This window comes from Mandrillus leucophaeus, unplaced genomic scaffold (genome assembly GCF_000951045.1).
Source record: "Mandrillus leucophaeus isolate KB7577 unplaced genomic scaffold, Mleu.le_1.0 Scaffold622, whole genome shotgun sequence".
Classification (NCBI taxonomy): Eukaryota; Metazoa; Chordata; class Mammalia; order Primates; family Cercopithecidae; genus Mandrillus; species Mandrillus leucophaeus.
In genome coordinates, this window is record NW_012106720.1 from 41,213 (window position 1) to 61,945 (window position 20,733).

Below are 20,733 nucleotides of genomic sequence, written 5' to 3' on the forward strand. Positions count from 1 at the left end.
AATGTGCTTCACACACAGTTTTTTACCCCAAAACTTACCTAGCTATGCCTTAATGGCAGTTTGGAATAAAAGTACAAACCCCTCCGTCAGGTCCTCTGCAAAATAAAAATAAAAAGGTAAAAACCCCATAGGACAGTAAACAGTATATTCCAGATGTTAGTTCCCATATATTTGTGATTTCTGGTAAAAGTATCCTAATGCTCTTTTGTCTTTGTTTTGCTTAAAGGATTGTTCAAGTTTAGAAGAATATAACATTGCCGCAGCATTACTCCCTTTGACCAGTGCTTTCTATAGGGTAAGTTTCATTGGTCCATATATAAGCTTGTTACGATTTACATAAATGTATTCAGTTTGATTTATTATGGAACTACATGAGTCCTGTCCTCTTAGTAGTATGCCTAAGATATATCTGTGGTTATATTTATTATAACATTTATTGCTATGTGTAGGAAATTTAATATAGAACACTAAATCATCTCCTAAAATAGCACCCACACCCATTACATCCTTTTCCTTAATTTTCTTTATAACACTTTAAAACATCTGAATTTATGTTACATATTGGTTTGTTTACATGTTTTTTCCCCATCATAGAAAGTAAATTCCATGAAGCTGGAATATTGTCTGTCTTCTTTACTGCTATGTTCCAGGGCCACTCAGTAAATATTTATTGAATGAATGACATTGAAGCCGGAAATTAGAGTTTAACTTTACTGGTAATTTCTGTGAACCTTCTGAGAATTTTCTGCAATGTTCAAAGTGATTTTTTAAAATTCTGTCACTTATTACAGTTATATCTATGCTTTTTCATAAATAGATTAATTCTTATGGCAGACAAAAATCAGCAAATTTCTTTTCCCATGAAAGACTTGTAAAGCATTAGATAACCACCCACACTTGGAACAATGCATTTAATACGTCCTTTTGAAATATGCAATAATGCACAGTAATTCTGTGGTAGCAGCTCACTTACTATTCAGCCACATGCACAGTCAGCTTCAAGAAGCAATAAGGTAACAAGTTTGGTAACTGCCATACTGTTTCTCTCTGTTAGCAGAGTAATCATACATACTTAATGTTTTAGTGGTGGGCTTGGATTTGATTTTTTGTGGTTGGCATGGTTTGTTGTTGGATGAGTTTGTTTTGGATTGTTTTGGTTTAGGGATGAATCAGTTAAGGTCCAATCAGGAAGCAGAAACCACACCAGTAATTTGAACAGAGAAATTTTATTTTATTTTTATTTTTATTTTTATTATTAATTTATTGAGATGGAGTTTTAGGTCTTGTTGCCCAGGCTAGAGTGCAATGGCGCAATCTCGGCTCACTGCAACCTCCTCCTCCCATGTTCAAGCGGTTCTCCTCAGCTGCCCAAGTGGCTGAGATTATAGGCATACACCACCACACTTGGCTGATTTTTTGTATTTTTAGTAGAAATGAGGTTTCACCATGTTGGTCAGGCGGGTCTCGAACTCCTGACCTCAGGTGATCCACCCATCTCGGCCTCCCAAAGTGGTGGGATTGCAGGCATGAGCCACCGTGCCCAGCCTATTTTTATTTTTTTGAGACAGGGTTTCACTCTGTTGCCCAGGCTGTAGTGCAGTGGCACAATCTTAGCTCCCTACAACCTCTGCCTCCTGGGCTCAAGTGATCCTCCCGTCTCAGCCTCCCAAGTAGCTGAAACTACAGGCACACACCACCACACCCAGCTAATCTTTTTTTTTTTGGTTTTATTTTTTGAGATGGAGTCTTGCTCTGTCGCCCAGGCTGGAGTGCAGTGGTGCGATCTGAGCTCACTGCAGCCTCCACCTCGCAGGTTCAAGCAATTCTCCTCCCTCAGCCTCCTGAGTAGGTGGAATTGCAGGTGCGTGCCACCACACCCAGCTAATTTTTGTATTTTTAGTAGAGACGGGGTTTCACCATGTTGGCCAGGATGGTCTTGATCTCTTGACTTCATGATCCTCTTGTCTTGGCCTCCCAAAGTGCTGGGATTACAAGTGTGAGCCACCACGTCTAGCAGATTTTTGTAATTTTTCGTAGAGACAGAGTTTCACCATGTTGCCCAGTCTGGTCTCAAATTCCTAAACTCGAGCTATCTGCCCACCTTGGCCTCCCAAAGTGCTGGGATTACAGGGGTGAGCCACCACACCTGACCAGAAATTTTAATATAGGGAGTTATTAAGTAGTAATAGGGGATTAACTACTAAGAGGTAAAGAGAATTCTTAAGAGTACAGGAATAGAATATAGGGAGCAACTACTGCCTCTAGAGCTCAGGCATAGTACCCAACAAAGAAGCAGACTTGGAAGAAAGCTCCTCCCCAGATCTAGGCTGATTCAGATCATGTTGGAGAGGTGTTGTGGCCACTGGATGGCATAAAATTTCAACAGACCAGAACTGGCAAGCAGTAAACTGCCTGCCGGAGTGCTGGCAAGACTTGCTAGGAAGCCACCCATTAGGATGGCCCTGAAACTTCTAGGGTGCCAGTGAAACTTGATAGGAAGCTACCACCTGGGGTACCGCTGAAACTTTATAGATAGTGAGCACTGCCACTGTAGTCCCACACACCACCAGTAGGTGCCTACCACAGTAGCAAGAAGGAGAAAGTACACCAGAACTAGGAAGAGAATCCACTTCCTACTGCAGTGTTCCTTCAGCATCTTTACTGGCAAAGCTTAATATTCTGCATTTTGGCAAAGGAGAAATGTTTATAAGGGCCAGTTCCAGTATCACAAAGCAAGACAGAGAAGGATAAGTTTGGAAGAAGGAAGTACTGCATTGATTACAGAGGGGTTAGGTAAGGTAGATCACACTGATTCTCGGATATTTTCTAAATCTGTACCTTTTGGAAAATTATTTCTAGTGCATATTAGATTTGTTGATTAAGGAAGTAGATATAAATTGCATTTTCCTGGGCACAAATTGCAAATTAGCCATCCTCATACTGTCCAGGCAGTATAAACTCCTGGGTCTTGCTAGCATTGCTTCAGAGAATGGACTCAGCTGCTTCTCTTGTTTAAACTTACTTTTAAAATATTTTAAATAACATTATTAATTTTTTTCAATGGAATAAAAGTTTATTGGGTATCTCAATATAAAAAGCTACTATGATAGGCAACATCATGGGCAGCAACATTAATCAAACATTGACATGGTCCCTAGGAACTTATATTAATAGTCTAATACTGCAGATAATTTTTAAAAATCAAACTGATCCGCAATGCCACCAACCAGATGGACATTATCTTAAGTAAAAGTTGTGTGTGTGTATATATATATATATACACGGGCCAGGTACGGTGGCTCACGCCTATAATCCCAACACTTTGGGAGGCCGAGGCGGGCGGATCACCTGAGATCGAGAGTCCAAGACCAGCCTGACCAACATGGAGAAACCTCATCTCTACTAAAAATACAAAATTAGCGGCGCATGGTGGCGCATGCCTGTAATCCCAGCTATTTGAGAGACTGCAGCAGGACAATCACTTGAACCTCGGAGGTGGAGGTTGCCATGAACCGAGATCACACCATTGCACTCCAGCCTGGGCAACAAGAGCAAAACTCCATCTTAAAAAAAAAAAAGAAATTCTCATATATATATATATATATATATATATTTTCCAGATAGTACAGAAAGGAACAAAATGCAAAGTAAAAGTTCCCTTTTCCACCTTCATCCCATTTCCTCTGAACCATTGGTTTCCTTCCTGGGGAAAAGGAGTGGGAGTGGGGGTGAGGGGCCAGGGAAGAGTCATGCATTACTGCCAGCATATGCAGATTAAAATTTTCTTTTTTTTGGTGGTGGATCATTTGAAGTCAGGAGTTCGAGACCAGCCTGGCCAACATGGTGAAACTCCATCTCTACTAAAAATACAAAAATTAGCCAACCATGGTGGAGTGCACCTGTAATCCCAGCTACTCGGGAGGCTGAGGCAGGAGAACCGCTTGAACTCAGGAGGCAGAGGCTGCAGTGAGCCGAGATCATGCCACTGCACTCCAGCCTGGGTGACAAAGCGAGACTATGTCTCAAAATAAAAATAAAAAATAATTTTTTTAAAAAGTATCTTTTTAACAAAAAGAAACCATTTACACTATTTTCACACCTTGATTTTTTCACTTAGTAGTACGGCTTGGTCATCCTCTCATAATAACACATATACCTAATTATTTTTAATTACTCCATTTATATTTTTAATGAAAAGATGGCATATATGTACCTACTAATCTCATATGAGCAGAATATTTCATTAGCCCAGATGAAAGGTTATGTTTATCTTTTAGAGTTTTATTTAGTGTCAAAGTGTTCAAGATTTCCCACTTGTAACATTTCCTGTCTTAGATCCTTTGGAATTTGTCATGCAACAGCCACCACAAATTACTTTGTCCCCTAGATTGTAAGCCTACAGTTCCTTCTTCCTTCTTTCCTCTTTTACTAAGTTACATGTGATTCACTAACTCTTATGGAAGCCTTCTTTGAAGGTGGTACCTTAACAGCCAGGTTTAAATTCTCAGGATTACTTTTACTGTGAAAAATAATGTAATCTTTTATACTTATGTTTGTTGTTTATATGGTACTTTCAGTTTTGATTTCAGTTTATTAGATATGGCAAGCCCTGTGCTTATGTCTGTTTCAGAGTAATCACAGATTAGTAACACATAATCCTTACCCTCAGGACACATACTAATGGCCTTTCATATCCATTGGTCAGCTGTTGACAGTAGAGGAATCATTTCAAAGTTGATGAATAATAACATTGAGCTACTCATTGATTTACTTATGCCCTTTTCATTTAAAGATTATGTTTATTAAATTCAGAGCCAGAGTGTATACGGAGAATATGTAAAGCAGGGGTTCATATCTAAATGTTACTTTTTTAGAAGGGAAATAATAAAGTAAAACCCAGTAGAGCAGAAATAGAACCACAATAGAATACTTTTGTATTATTCCTTCCCAACAATAACAGTGAGCAATAGTGAAAGTCATGGCCCCTTTACCACAAGCCACCATTTAACTTTTTTTTTTTCTTTTTTGAGACAGAGTTTCGCTCTTTTCGCCCAGGGTGGAGTGCAATGGCGCAATCTCGGCTCACTGCAACCTCTGCCTCCTGGGTTCAAACAATTCTCCCACCTCAGCCTCCCGAGTAGCTGGGATTACACGTGCCCATCACCATGCCTGGCTTATTTTTGTATTTTTACTGTAGAGATGGGGTTTCACCATGTTGGCCAGGCTGGTCTTGAACTCCTGACCTCAGGTGATCCACCTGTCTCAACCTCCCAAAGTGCCGGGATTACAGGCATGAGCCACATACCCGGCTGCCACCTTTAACTTAATGCCTTCTCTCCAGTGAACCATGCACCTCAGGGTCACCCTGCTGTAGTTCTTAATTACCAGGGTATTCCAGAGGGTTTCCTGGAATCTGTCAAAATATGGCAAAGCCCTCCCATTACTTCTTTGAGGCACATCTGTTATTGATACTCAAAATGACTCCCAGGAGAGCTAACACTTTCTCCTTTGGTACCCATTATAGCCTATGTTTACCCTGAGAGGAAAAATAAATACCCTATTTACCTTAAATGCAATCATCCTGACGTGAAGCCTTTCCAGATTCTACAGATCCCCACATGTAGTTGGCATTTGAGGAAGTTTTATTGACTGAGTTAGGTCTTCAGAATAAGAGCATTATTCAGACACTCAGTCTCAGGAGAAACATATTTTTTCTTCAAAATTCTCCAACATGTAAAAAATTATTTTCTAGTGTCTAGCCATTAAAAAGACTTACTTGTTTGAAGAAGATTGTTGAAGTATAATTTATATATCATAAAATTCACCCATTTTAAGTATGTATTTCAGTAATTTTAGTGTTTTACAGAGTGGTAAAACCATCACCACAGTCTAATTTTAGAACATTTCTCAAAAACAAAAATAAGTAAGTAAATAAATAAATAAATAGGCCAGGAGTGATGATTCATGACTGTAATCCCAGCACTTTGGGATGCCGAGGCAGTTGGATCACCTGAGGTCAGGAGTTTAAGTCCAGCCTGGCCAACATGGTGAAACCCCTGTCTCTACTGAAAATACAAAAATTAGCTGGGTGTGGTGGCACGTTCCTGTAATCCCAGCTGCTTGGGAGGCCGAGGCAGAGGAATCAATTGAACCTGGGAGGCGGAGTTTGCAGTGAGCCGAGATTACGCCATTGCACTCCAGCCTGGGCGACAAAGTGAGACTGTCTCAAAAATAAAAAATGGAAATAAATAAATAGATAGATAGAACATTTCTGTCACCCCAAAAAGAAACCTTATGCCCATTCACAGTCACTCCCCATCCCCATGCAACCACTAATCTGCTTTCTGTCTCTATAAATTTGTCTTTTCTAGGCATTTTATTTAAAGGGAATTATACAATGTATGTTCTTTTGTGTGTTGCTTCTCTCACCGAGCATGATGGTTTTGAGGTTCACCCATGTCGTTAGAAGATTTCTTTAAGACTGCTAATTATTAAGAATTTTCCACACCTGGAGGGTTTAGGTAACCTGTATTATTTCAAAATGTGTCTAATTCAGTATATAATATATAATTAAACTAATTATCTTATAAATATATTAGGAAAAAATGTGAGATGTACAACATCACTCCTCAGTCTAAAGAAATATAAATTTACATTTCTACCTGATTTTATAGTTATTTAATTTCTTGATTGCTGAATTTTAGCTTTGGCTTATACATTCTACATAAAGACCCACTAGTTTTTCTGGCTGTAAATAAAATTTTTAGACCTAGTTGTTATTTCCATTTCAAAATATGAAAACCGATGGCAAGTAAATTCAGGGTAGGGTAATAGGAAAGTCTACCTGGAAAAAGTAATCTGTGTCATTTGTATGAATCTAACTTACCTAACCAGAGAAGCAGTTAGAAAAGTCACTTGTGTCATTTGTGTAAATCTAACTGACCTAATCAGTTAGTGACGTTAAAGTATAGAGAGTCACAGCATTTCCTGAGCTAGCTAAGTGGTGACTTTCCTGCCACCATCAGACTCTAGCACTAATTCTTCCCCCAGCCGATACTCCCTAACATGAGTAAAGTAAAATCTGTGTTTTTCATGTCACAGCCTGGTGTTTCTTGTGTAAGTCCATTTACCTAACAGAATACAGTAAAGAATGGCAGTCCAGAGGAAGATGATAGGAATAATAAAGAGAGCTAATGTTTACTGAACTTTTACTGCATACAAGATACTACGTTTGACTTGCAGTACCTAATCTAACCCAATGAAATTTTATTCCATTTTAAGGTGAAGGAAATGTGGCTTGGAAAGAATCTATACTACCTAGCTAGTCAGATCAGGACTCACTCAATTCTGTTTGATTTCAAACCTCATGTTCTTTAACTATAATAGAGTTCTTCAAATGAGTTACAATTTATGAAGCATACCTCTAGAAACTTTTAAAAAATATTTTTGCTTAGAGATATTGAGTTGGCATCACTCCTACTCTCTAATTTCTTCAGCCATTTTCATACATATAACCAGCAAGGATACTTCATTAAGTTTTGGCTTAGAGGGGGCAAAGTCAAGATGTTATGGTTTAATTAATTGTTACATAGTATTATTTATAAGTTTCAAATATTCATATATTTCTCTCTTTTTTTTTTTTTTTTGAGACGGGTTTTTAGCTCTGTCACCCAAGCTGGAGTACAATGATGCCATCTTGGCTGACTGCAACCTCCATCCCCTGGGCTTAGGCAATCCTCCCACCTCAGCCTCCTCAGTAGCAGGACTGCAAGCATGCACCACCACACACAGCTAATTTTTTAAAATTTTTTTGTTTTGTAGAGATGACATCTCACTCTATTGCCCAGGCTGGTCTCAAACTCCTGGGCTCAAGTGATCCTCCCGCTTGGCTTCCCAAAGTGTTGGGATTATAGGCATGAGCCACCATGCCTGGCCATTTTCACATATTTCTTTTTTTTTTTTTTTTTTTTTTTGAGATGGAGTCTGGCTCTGTGTCCCAGGCTGGAGTGCAGTGGCTGGATCTCAGCTCACTGCAAGCTCCGCCTCCCGGGTTTACGCCATTCTCCTGCCTCAGCCTCCCAAGTAGCTGGGACTACAGGAGCCCGCCACCTCGCCCGGCTATTTTTTTCTATTTTTTAGTAGAGACGGGGTTTCACTGTGTTAGCCAGGATGGTCTCGATCTCCTGACCTCGTGATCCGCCCGTCTCGGCCTCCCAAAGTGCTGGGATTACAGGCTTGAGCCACCGCGCCCGGCCCATTTTCACATATTTCTAATAGGAAACATAGTTTTCAAAATTACACTAAATACACTTTTGTATTTCACTGATAATTCAGAAGTTTCTTGAATACTGGCTTTGCCTTAGTCATTAATATGGATCCTGATTGTCCTACTATAGATATGAGAGTTTGTAGGTAATTCTGATGGAATACAAATATGCCCATTTTCCATAGTATTGATATTGCGGCTAGAAGAAAAATCTTATAGAAATATAAAAAATAGATATTTCATAAGTCATCACTTTTAATTGGTAAATGATAGGTTCTTAAAAATTTACAAAATAGGAAAAGAATTTTGTTTTTTTTTCAGACTTCATGATCTGGATACATTGCATTTCCTACAATAGGTCTCAAGGGATTATATTTTTGCCCCAAAAAAAAAAGATGGGGCCGGGCGCGGTGGCTCAAGCCTGTAATCCCAGCACTTTGGGAGGCCGAGACGGGCGGATCACGAGGTCAGGAGATCAAGACCATCCTGGCTAACACGGTGAAACCCCGTCTCTACTAAAAAATACAAAAAACTAGCCGGGCGAGGTGGCTGGCGCCTGTAGTCCCATATTTTTTAGTAGAGACGGGCGGATCACGAGGTCAGGAGATCAAGACCATCCTGGCTAACACGGTGAAACCCCGTCTCTACTAAAAAATACAAAAAACTAGCCGGGCGAGGTGGCTGGCGCCTGTAGTCCCAGCTACTCGGGAAGCTGAGGCAGGAGAATGGCGGGAACCCGGGAGGCAGAGCTTGCAGTGAGCCGAGATCCGGCCACTGCACTCCAGCCTGGGCGACAGAGCGAGACTCCGTCTCAAAAAAAAAAAAAAAAAAAAAAAAAAGATGGGGGAGTGAGTGGGTGATGAAGGGTCTTTTTTCATCTTTTTTCCTGCTGTAAACCAAATATTAAACTTAAAAACAAATTAGCAGAAAAATGTTTGAGAGTGAAGACAAGTATCAGTGCTGGCTGAATCCAAATTTGGCCTGGAAAAGATGTGAATGTGTTTATTACAGCACATCTTTCCAGCACAGCAGAATTTTAGAATGGTCAGATAATTAGTGTATTGCTTTTATTTCCTCCCTTCATTTTCTTCTTGTTCTTTAAGACAGTTTAGCATTCCTCCTCCTCCTCTTCCCTTTCAGCACAACCTCTCCTCGCTTCTCCCACTTTTCCTTTCTAGTTGTGAAAGACTGTCACTCTATCCTACTGCTCCTGGAAAACTTCTGCTTCTGAGAAACTGTGAATTATTATAATTAGTTTAGAACTAATGTTCTTTATTAAGATTAGTTTATATGTACTATTTAAACTAGTGATAGAAGGAAATTGGGGCAATTTACTCAGAAGCTCTACAACAATTAAATTGTGTTTTTCAGTGAATAAACAGTATTTTTAATCTTATTAAATTTATTTTTATAATATTTATTAATTTTTAATTTATGAAATATTTTTCTGAACTTGTCAGCTTTTTTTGTGTGATGATTAACTTTTTTCATGTGATGGACAGTTTTTTTTTATATGATGAAAAAAGGTTTGGACCCTTTTGTTCATTCTGCAGAAGAATGAGGCAGCCTACTAAGACTGTTTCTTTCTCTACTCCAAAAGAAATATAGTACCGTTCAGTTCAGAGACATTGAAGTCCTATACTACCACGTCCTGAGTATTAGGACTACAAAGTCCAACAAGTCAAAATCTCCACCCTTAAACACACGCATGTACAGAGAAGATAGATTAGTAAAACAAATTATAGCATATGTATTCTAAAACATATAATCTAAGTACTGTAAGAATACATTAGTTCCTGGTGACCCAAGGAACACTCCCCAAAAATTGTGACATATATGCCCATGAATGGTAAATGAGCATTTGTCTTGCAGGTGGGAATGAGATAAACAGTGAGTGAAGTATGAGATGACATAAATATTACAGGCAAAAAAAAAAAAAACACTTGAATCACTTACTGGGAATTGTGACTGGAAATGGAGGCAGAAGGAACAGGATGGTGCCACTGCACTCCAGAGTGAGACTCCATCTCAAAAAAAAAAAAAAGGCAGAAATCCACTTTTTAAAGATTTCCTAATTAATTATTAATAATAAAACAGGCTACCCGTAGCTTGGACTTCTATGTGGATCTGTCCAGAAACATGGAAAATTGCAGAATTTTAACTTGAAATTTTAACTTGAAAGATAGGTCCAGCTAAAAATATAAATTCAAGAGACTTCTACAGAGAGATGATTACCAAATTTTATTGGAAGAAGATAAAAGAAAAAAGAATAGAGGTCAGAAACATGGAAGAAAAATCTATGGAATAACAAAGTGAAGAAAAGCTAAAGAATGAGACAGCACAAGAGAATCATGTGAAGATCAGGTCAAGTTGCAGAATTCCTATTTTGGAATAGAAGTTAAAAGAAAGTTGCTAATTTGTGCAGTCTTTAGTAGGTTATGTAGTGCCATTAAAAATCAACTGATCATTTGTTTTGCAAGAAAACAGTGAGAAAGGAAACATAATTATGACTGAGCCAGGCTCTAATTTATTCTACAGTAGCATGGTATTTGATTATTCCTGTTGGCCCCTCAAAGTACGTTTTCTGTTTTAGAAGATCGTAACACTTCCCACAAACAGATAAAGGCAGCACGTGTTTGACAAAAGGAACAATGCCCTCTCTTCTAATTCTGAGACAGTAGGAGGTGAAGGCGAAGGTCGTACTGAAGGGAGGAGGCATCCCATCTCCTAGAAAGTCATGCTGTGGAAGATTGGGGACAAGGCTACGGAGGTTGTCCTGTGTGAGTCTGTTTCAATTCTGATTCTGCCTTGGCCTTAGTTCACCAATCATCCTGGACCCTATTACAGGAGGATTCCAGAACCATCAAATAATTCCTGACATACACATTTAAAAGTCAAATTTTTACAACAGTAAATAATAAAAACATGAAGTTTTTTATTGAAATTTTTCATCTTCCAGAAAAAATGGATTTCTTCCAGAAGTATACCTCTTCTTACTTTGCTATCACCATGTATAGAATATAATATAAAGTGTCTGTCCCCACTAAATTGAAAAAGGAAGTAGCAAGCTTTAATGTCTACTGTGATTTTTCTCAGAACCAGTAAGATATCTACTGTTTCTACCCACTGTCTTACGTCTTATAAAACTTGAAGAAAAAATGATTGTGAAGTATACAGACCTAGACTTGAAAGAGTTTTATTCGTGGGCAACATGAGGGTTGGAAGAAAATATTAGACAGTATAGATTTAAATTTTCAATAATATTTTTAAATGTTCAAATAATACAACGAAAAGTTCATCATGAGCCACTCAAGAGTATTGGCATCATGTTCAGTAATGGGAAGTAATTACTCTGGTATTTTTTGTGTGGTGTTTTTTTTTTTTTTTTTTTTTGGAGGCAAAGTCTCTATCTCCCAGGCCGGAGTGCAGTGGCGCAATCTCAGCTCACTGCAACCTCCATCTCCCGGGTTCAAGTGATTCTCCTGCCTCAGCTTCCTGAGTAGCTGGGATTACAGGCACCTACCACCACACCCAGCTAATTTTTGTATTTTTAGTAGAGATGGGGTTTTACCATGTTGGCCAGGCTAGTCTCAAACTCCTGACCTCAAGTGATCCGTCCATCTCAGCCTCCCAAAGTGCTGGGATTACAGGCGTGAGCCACCACGCCAGACCATAATTACACTATTTGAATATCTGGGTCCCAAAAAACTTTCTTTGGTTTATGGATTCACTGCCTTAGATTGTTTCCATGAAATGTTGAGAATGTGTTTACATGATTGAATATTTAAGTTATTTTGTTAGGTTTTCCTTTCCCAGACTATTACTTGGAACAATTGGAGAAGAGTGGCTAATTTAGCCCAGAAAACACAGGGGAGAGTCTAAGCAGAAAGTCAGAAATGGCACAAACTACAGTGCCTCCCATAAGATGAGCAGATAGGGACTCTTCTGAGCCAAGGTTCCATTCAGCATGAGTATTTTATGCACCCACAGCTCTGTGGCAAATGCTTGACTTCTCTTCCGTTGTGCTCCAGGAAAACTGAAATTTGCAACCTTAGGATAAGGAGAAAGTACACCACCAAAACTATAGGAGGAAAATGCAGTTAGTCATCTTCCAGTTGAGAAAAGCAGGGGGAGGAGCTAATACAGTATAGTAGGAATTCCTAATGCCAACCTACTTTCCTTTTGGTTTTTTTGTTGTTTTTTTTTTTTTTCCAAGACGGAGTCTCGCGCTGTCACCCAGGCTGGAGTGCAGTGGTCGGATCTTGGCTCACTGCAAGCTCCGCCTCCCGGGTTTACACCATTCTCCTGCCTCAGCCTCCCGAGTAGCTGAGACTACATGTGCCCGCCACCACTCCCGGCTAGTTTTTTTTGTATTTTTTAGTAGAGACGGGGTTTCACCGTGTTAGCCAGGATGGTCTCGATCTCCTGACCTTGTGATCCGCCCGTCTCGGCCTCCCAAAGTGCTGGGATTACAGGCTTGAGCCACCGCGCCTGGCCTCCTTTTGTTTCTTTTACTTATATTGAACTTATATGTAAGATTTCATTTTTAAAAGCTAAAACCACATTTTTTTAAAGTAGGAAACCCCCTCCCATCTCTAAATGATCAGACTCAAAAACTAAAGGTCCGGATTATTGGCTCCTCTTCTTCATGTTGGCTCCTCGTTCTTCATCTAGCATAGACCGTTTCACAAAAACAGTTTCTCAAATTGAACTGATGATCTAATATTCAATACAAGAGCCCAGGTGTCCTGATTTCAGATCCGTTATTGCTCAATATGGGCTCTAATCCTTTGACCTGGACCCGTGAGTCTTAACTCTGCTGCACATTAGAATCACTTGGAGTGCCTTTTTTTTTTTTTTTTTTTTTAGATGGAGTCTCGCTCTGTCGCCCAGGCTGGAGTGCAGTGGCGTGGTCTCCACTCACTGCAAGCTCAGCCTCCTGTGTAGCTGGGACTACAGGCGCCCGCCACCGCGCCCAGCTAATTTTTGTATTTTTAGTAGAGACGGGGTTTCACCGTGTTAGCCAGGGTGGTCTCGATCTCCTGACCTTGTGATCCACCTGTCTCACCCTCCCAAAATGCTGGGATTACAGGCGTGAGCCACTGCGCCCGGCCCTGGAGTGCTTTTAAAGACAGCAGATGGAAAGCCCCCATCAAAGGGTAGTTGAAAACAAAATCCTTGAGGCTAAAGCCATCAGTGTCTTAAAAATTCCAGAAGTATTCAAGGATCTCAGAACCCTAAGAGTCTGTCATTCACTTCTATGTAAATGCTGATGATGTCTAGTACAGCTTAATGACATACTTCACCAGTAGACACTGGTTATAAAGACAGTACTCTCCAGGCTAGCATGGCAGAGTACTTGGAGATTCTAGCCTCCAAAAAATAACTTAGGTCTGTAAGTTTCTGTAAGTTTAGGGTTCTAAAAGCTTAATGAAAAATGAGGGATACTTATTTTTAATTTATCACACCTGATGATTCAGATCAACAGTGTTTATTCAGCTCTTGTGTTCAGAACCCTTTGGCAGTCAAAATGAGGAACCTCAACATAGAAGATCTAGCCTCTGCCTTTGAGGAACTTGTGATTTATTATCATTGAGTTGAGGAAAAAGAACTCATAAAATATAATAATAATGATACCTAGCATTGACTGAACACTTCCTAGGTACCAGATACTATACTGAGCACTTCATTAAGCACTTCGCATACACACATGTGAGGACTTAATCCTCACAATCATAACCTTGAGAGTTAGTCTGATTTCAGAACCTGTTCCCTTAACCATCAGTCAATCCATAGACTAGTGAGAGGTAATAAAATGGCTGTTTGCGGGGACAGAGCTGGAGTCCTCTGCTATGTCCTGGGTATAAAATTTTTAAAACCAATTTAAAATAAAAAAACAAAGTGGTTGTTCTTAAGCCACTAAGTTTTGGCTGTTTTTTTTTTTTCCCCATACAGCAATAGATGGTAGAAATACTGGTACATAGTAAGTGCTATTGACATCTTAGCTAATATTGCTATTATTATGTAGATCTTTGATGCCAGGTTATAAAATCCAGATATGTGATCAGTAGGGAACTTTTTCTTGTGTGTGTTTTTGTTTGTGTTTTTTGAGACGGAGTCTCGCTCTGTCGTCCAGACTGGAGTACAGAGGCATGATCTCGGCTCACTGCAACCTCCGCCTCCCGAGTTCAAGCAATCCTCCCACCTCAGCTTCCCTAGGAGCTGGAATTATAGGAGTATGCCACCACAACTGGCTGATTTTTGAATTTTTGGTAGAGACAGGTTTCACCACGTTGCCCAGGCTAATAGGTAGCTATTTTAGATGCTTGGGCAAGAGAGCAATGTGAATTAGATAATACTTTATTAAGTTTGTAATGAAGTATGGCTTAAAAGAAATATTGATTAGTGCAAGAGAAGATATGTTTACGCACTGTATTAGAAGTTTCACAAAAACAGAACTGTATGGAAGTGCAAATCAGTGGTTCAACACAAAATTACATATTACAGATATCTGCTGAAGTTATACAATTGTATACCTTCTGTGATTTAGGATATTGTGTCACCATTAACAATTATTATTCCTCATGGTAACGATCAAAATTTTACTGGCTTCATCCTAATCTTGTGAATTTTATAGGAAATTTTCTAAAAACAACAAAAGTAAAATTCAAAGTTTTCAAGGTTAAAAAATTTTGAAGAGGTTTGTTTTCACCCAAGGAAGCCCTAGAATACTTTTTCTGAAATGTTGTCTGGTGACTGCTTGCATTTTTGCTGTCTTTTAAGCTAAGGTGACGTTTGTATTGGTCTGGAATTTTTGTCTCTTTACTAAGTAACTGGTTTCCGAATTGCATGTTTAATAACTTCTCATTATGTTGTATAAAGATCTGTGGTGTTACAAGGAGAGCTGTGGAAAAACGACACATTTGTGCTTTATTGTTTTTCTTTTTTTAAACACAAGATCTCGCTCTGTCACCCAGGCTGAAGTGCAGTGGCACGATCATGGCTCACTGCAGCCTCAAACTTCTGGGCTCAAGGGATCCTCCCACCTCAGCCTCTTGAGTAGCTGGGACTACAGGTGTGCACCACCATGCCTAGCCTATTTCTTATTATCATTTTTTCTTTTTTTAGAGATGGGGTTTTGCCATGTTGCCCAGGCTTTTATTGCTTTCCTCACAAAATCAGCTTTGTTTAATTGGGGGGATGGGGAGAGTTGTAGAGACTCTACTTGGCCACAGCTAAAATCTGTTCTCTTTTCCATCCAAGAGAGCTAACTGAAGCTGACATGACTTCTGGGAAGTGCCTTGCGGGTGACCTCTGGGCGTGCCCCATGCCAAAGTGTTATCATGAGAAATCAGTCCAACAGGAGTGAGATTTGAATCCTCTGGAAGGATTAAGGCAGGGGAAAAGTATCTGGACAGTATCCCCTTATTTGGAATTAATAAACTAAATTTTTACAGCATAACTCTGTCTGTAGTTATGAGAGATGAGGTGCATGTAACAATTAAAAGTTACTCGTTCTTTCTAAAACAACTGTATTATCGGTTTCACTGGCTTCATCCCCGTGTTTTGAACCTCATATGTGATAGTACATTTTAGAATCACCATCCCAGCCCCCAGCAGAGTGCTAAACACATCTTTGGAACTCTAAGCACTTCACATACACACATGTGAGGACTTAATCTTCACAAACATAACCTTGAGAATTAGTCTGATTTCAGAACCTATTCCCTTAACCATCAGTCAATCCATAGACTAGTGAGAGGTAATAAAATGATTGTTTGGGGAAACAACCATTGGGGGATAATTTAGCCTTAGGTACTAGTGCCGTGTCAAGAGCTTTCTGTCCAAATACAAATCTTACCTTATTTAATCATTCGTTTGGTTCATTTAAATATTTTATATGTCATGCTATTTTTGTTGTTGGACTTGAAGAAATGAGATTCTATATCCAAAAATGCCTTTTTATGCTATAAAAAGGCAAAGGAGCACTAGTATCTCTGTGAGTGGCTTGTATATAATCTTAAAACCACCATTGACTCCAGATCTTTTTGTTAAGCACTTGCCAAAGTCTTCTGAGGGCAGTAAAAGGATTAAGGCACGCATTTCTGAGGCTGGATATAAATAAATTATAGGTTTCCTTTTCCTTCTTCTTAAATTTGAAAATCATATTTCTTGTAATCCAAGTCATTGATTAAAATGCTGACAGGGCAGAATTTTGTAGCAGGCTGCTAGACACCCCCTTCTAGGATAGCTGCAATCCATGCAGTCATTAGACAAGGAGAATATGACAGGAAAAGTAATTTGGAATCAAATCACAGAATGTCTAGAATGTCATGTTAAGGAGTTTAGACTAATATTATTCTCTGGTCACTAAGGAGTACAAAATACTCTTGAGTAGGGCAGTGACGTGATTGTTGCAGAAATAAACTAGAGCATTGTAGAAGATAGGAAGATGAGAGATTAGAGCAACAGAGGCCACTTAGTAGGCTAATATAACAGACAAGTACTGATGAGGGTCCTTAGAGAGAGATCCACATAGAGGTAGCAACAGTTACAAACCAAATCTACAGGGGCCAAACAAATAAGACAAATGAGTTAGCAGGCCACATGAAGAGCACATGTCCCATCTAAGGGGCAGCCTCTGCTCAGCTTCAGCAGTTGTTGCCATGCAGGGATGTAGGAACATTGCTATCACATCTTTAGGCTTTTCAAAAGAAGTGCGAAATTTAGATTGTATGTAAAACCTCTTCACTTTCAAATGTTGACTTCATTTTTCAAAAATCCTAGACAGCCAAAACAAAGCACATATGCGGCCAGATGTAGTTAATAGCATGCGAGCTTCACAACCTCTAGCTTTTAGCTTCTGGTTGTGAATTGTAGTTGTGTGGAAAGTTGTAAGGAAAAGGCCTGAACTCTGGGGCCAGAAAGATCTGGATTTGAATCTTGGCTCATCCTGAGATTTTTTTTTTTTTTTTTTTTTTTTGAGACGGAGTCTCACTCGTTGTCCAGACTGGAATGCAGTGGCACAATCTCAGCTCACTGCAACCTCCGCATCCCAGGTTCAAGCGATTCTCCTGCCTCAGCCTCCTGAGTAGCTGGAAATACCGGTGCACACCACTACACCCAGCCAATTTTTGTATTTTTAGTGAAGATGGAGTTTTGCCACTTTGGCCAGGCCAGTCTTGAACTCCTGACCTCAAGTGATCCGCCTGCCTTGGCCTCCCGAAGTGCTGGGATTACAGACACTAACCACCACGCCTGGCCTCATCCAGGCGTGTTTAACTGTCTGAACTTTTAGTAAACGAATGTTTAACTGTCTGAACTTTTATTTTTCTACTCGAAGATGGTGATAACTAAAGATGGAATTTTTTTCATTATTCACATAAAGCACCTAACATAGTGCCTGGCATATAGTAAGTGCACAGCGAATATTTGTTGAATGAAAGACAGGACATGAATTCAACTATAAATTGAATGTCTGCTTCACCAGTCACTGGATATATATTGACAAATAAAACAGACACAGTCCCTATGCTCAACAAGCTTAGCCCAGGTCCTCCAGGTGGCAAATGGCAAAACCCATGATGATGCATGTCAGCATCCTCCACCTTTGGGGTTGGAAGTCACAGGGCATACTTGATTATGTTGGTTTTTAGTGGACCCTAATATTTTCATTTAGGGCAAGGACTCTGTAGCCTGAAGATAGGAATTAGAATACTTTTAGTGAGATACAGCCTAATAACATAATTGAGAAAAGAATGGAAAATGCAAAACTCATGACTCATGAATAACAAAAGCAAAGATTTTAATAACTATGTATCCCTAAAAAGAACTTTATGAACACATTATTATTCTAGTTTAATTTTGCTTCAGTGGCACCGTTTCCTTTGTATTAGCCAGCATTGTTAGCATTTTTGAGAAGTCATAGATTTGATGAGGATTTGTGGAGGAGCTGCTGAATTACAGAAGAAATTATTATGGCAGAAAATCAGTTATGTGTTGCTGTAAATACTTGACTCAGTAACTCAGCAAATTCCCTTTATGTCCAAAGTGCAAACATTTTGTACCTAACTCAAAAGGTCTGTTTTTAATTTCTGCAGCTTTGCAGTTGTTCCTCTTTGTCACTGATAGATTTTTACATGTTAAGAGAGACATAAAGATAAAGAGAGGTCACTTTCAGAGGGAGTTTTAAGTATTGGGGAGATGAAAGCATGGGATTAACCCTCAGTCACAGGCATGTTTCAGTATTGATAGCAGGAGATTACCTGGAAGAAGTCAGAGAACCATCTGGAATGACTGTGGAGTTAGCTGGTTTTATTATACTCTTGGGTGACATTTCCAGCTAATAAAATTAGAATTAAAATTATAATCTTAGAAGCAAGCCTCTGGGAAATATGTAATTAACCTTTTGGAATTTAACAAGCATTGTATGTACCTCCAGTACCTATATTTAAGATGCTTTAACCTAGCATTTGAATTGATGCCACGATGTGCAAGACATGGTCTCTGCCCTCAAAGGCTATTAAGAGAGAGACTATATGTACACAGATTTTTAAAAATTATTTAGGTTTAATTCATAAAAACCTTAGAAGAAAACCTAGGCAATACCATTCAGGCCATAGGCATGGGCAAGGACTTCATTACTAAAACACCAAAAGCAACAGCAACAAAAGCCAAAATAGACAAATGGGATCTAATTAAACTAAAAAGCTTCTGCACGGGAAAAGAAACCACCATCAGAGTGAACAGGCAACCTACAGAATGGGAGAACGTTTTTGTAATCTACCCATCTGACAGAGGGCTAATATCCAGAATCTACAAAGAGCTTAAACAAATTTACAAGAAAAAAACAACCCCATCAAAAAGTGGGCAAAGGATATGAACAGACACTTCTTAAAAGAAGACATTTATGCAGCCAACAGATACATGAAAAATTGCTCATCATCACTGGTCATCAGAGAAATGCAAATCCAAACCACAATGAGATACCATCTCACGCCAGTTAGAATGGTGATCATTAAAAAGTCAGGAAACAACAGATGCTGGAGAGGATGTGGAGAAATAGGAACGCTTTTACACTGTTGGTGGGAATGTAAACTAGTTCAACCATTGTGGAAGACAGTGTGGCGATTCCTCAAGGATCTAGAACTAGAAATACGACTTGACCCAGCCATCCCATTACTGGGTATATACCCAAAGGATTATAAATCATGCTGCTATAAAGACACATGCACACACATGTTTATTGTGGCACTATTCACAATAGAAAAGACTTGGAATCAACCCAAATGTCCATCAATGATAGACTGGATTAAGAAAATGTGGCACATATACACCATGGAATACTATACAGCCTTAAAAAAGAATGAGTTCATGTCCTTTGCAGGGACATGGATGAAGCTGGAAACCATCATTCTCAGCAAACTGTCACAAGGACAGAAACCAAACACCACGTGTTCTTACTCATAAGTGGAAGTTGAACAATGAGAACACATGGACACAGGAAGGGGAACATCTCACACCGGGGCCTGTCGTGGAGTGAAGGGCTGGGGGAGGCATAGCATTAGGAGAAATACCTAATGTAAATGATGAGTTGATGGGTGCAGCAAACCAGCATGGCACATGTATACATATGTAACCTGCACGTTGTGCACATGTACCCTAGAACTTAAAGTATAATTTTAAAAAAATTATTTAGGTTTAATTAATGGTTTAGTGTTTAGTTTTTAAAACCTAATTGTTGGCATTTTAAAAATATTGTCTCTTAATGAGCATACAAAAATAGGAAGAACATAGGAACTTACTTCATATAATATATTTCCTTATAAAACAGTAGAGTATTATTTATTTTTTAAAAACTCTACTTTGATCATCTTTGTTGTCGTAGAAATACTAATACTTTATATTGTTATTATGGCTACTATTTTATCTTGTATCAAGCCTAAGAAAGGTTGTAGCATAGCATTTCGGCACATTGTAGAGCAAAAAATAGTCCTAAATGTAATAGAAAATAGAGTGAAATAATTGTTAAAGAAGTATAAACAAAGTTCTAGGCCAGCCATGGTGGCTCACGCCTGTAATCCCAGCACTTTGGGAGGCCGAGGTGGGTGGATTGCTTGAGGTCAGGAGTTTGAGACCAGTCTGGCCAACAAGGTGAAACCCTGTCTCTACTAAAAATAGAAAATTTAGCTGGGGATGGTGGTAGGCGCCTGTAATCCCAGCTACTTAGGAGGCTGAGGCAGGAGAATTGCTTGAACCAAGGAGCCTGAGGTTGCAGTGAGCCGAGATCGCCCCACTGCACTCCAGCCTGGATGACAGAGCGAGACTACCTCTCAAAACAACAACAACAACAACAAAGTTCTACATAAGATAGTGTCATAGTCTGCTCAGGCTGTCATATTGAAATACCACCGAGTAGGTGTTTTAACAACAGAAATTTATTTTCTTAAGATCAAGGTTCCAGCCAA

At 39.3% G+C, this 20,733-nt stretch overlaps 1 protein-coding gene across 1 annotated transcript in view; it reads left to right on the forward strand.

Moving 5' to 3' along the window:
• Nucleotides 1–220: 220 nt before the first annotated feature.
• The window catches only part of SBF2 (SET binding factor 2), a 118,810-nt gene continuing 98,297 nt past the window's right edge, over nt 221–20,733 (forward strand). The window contains exon 1 of the mRNA XM_012000212.1: nt 221–295. The gene's annotated coding sequence lies outside the window, so the exon portion shown is untranslated. The remainder of the gene's footprint in view (nt 296–20,733) is intronic.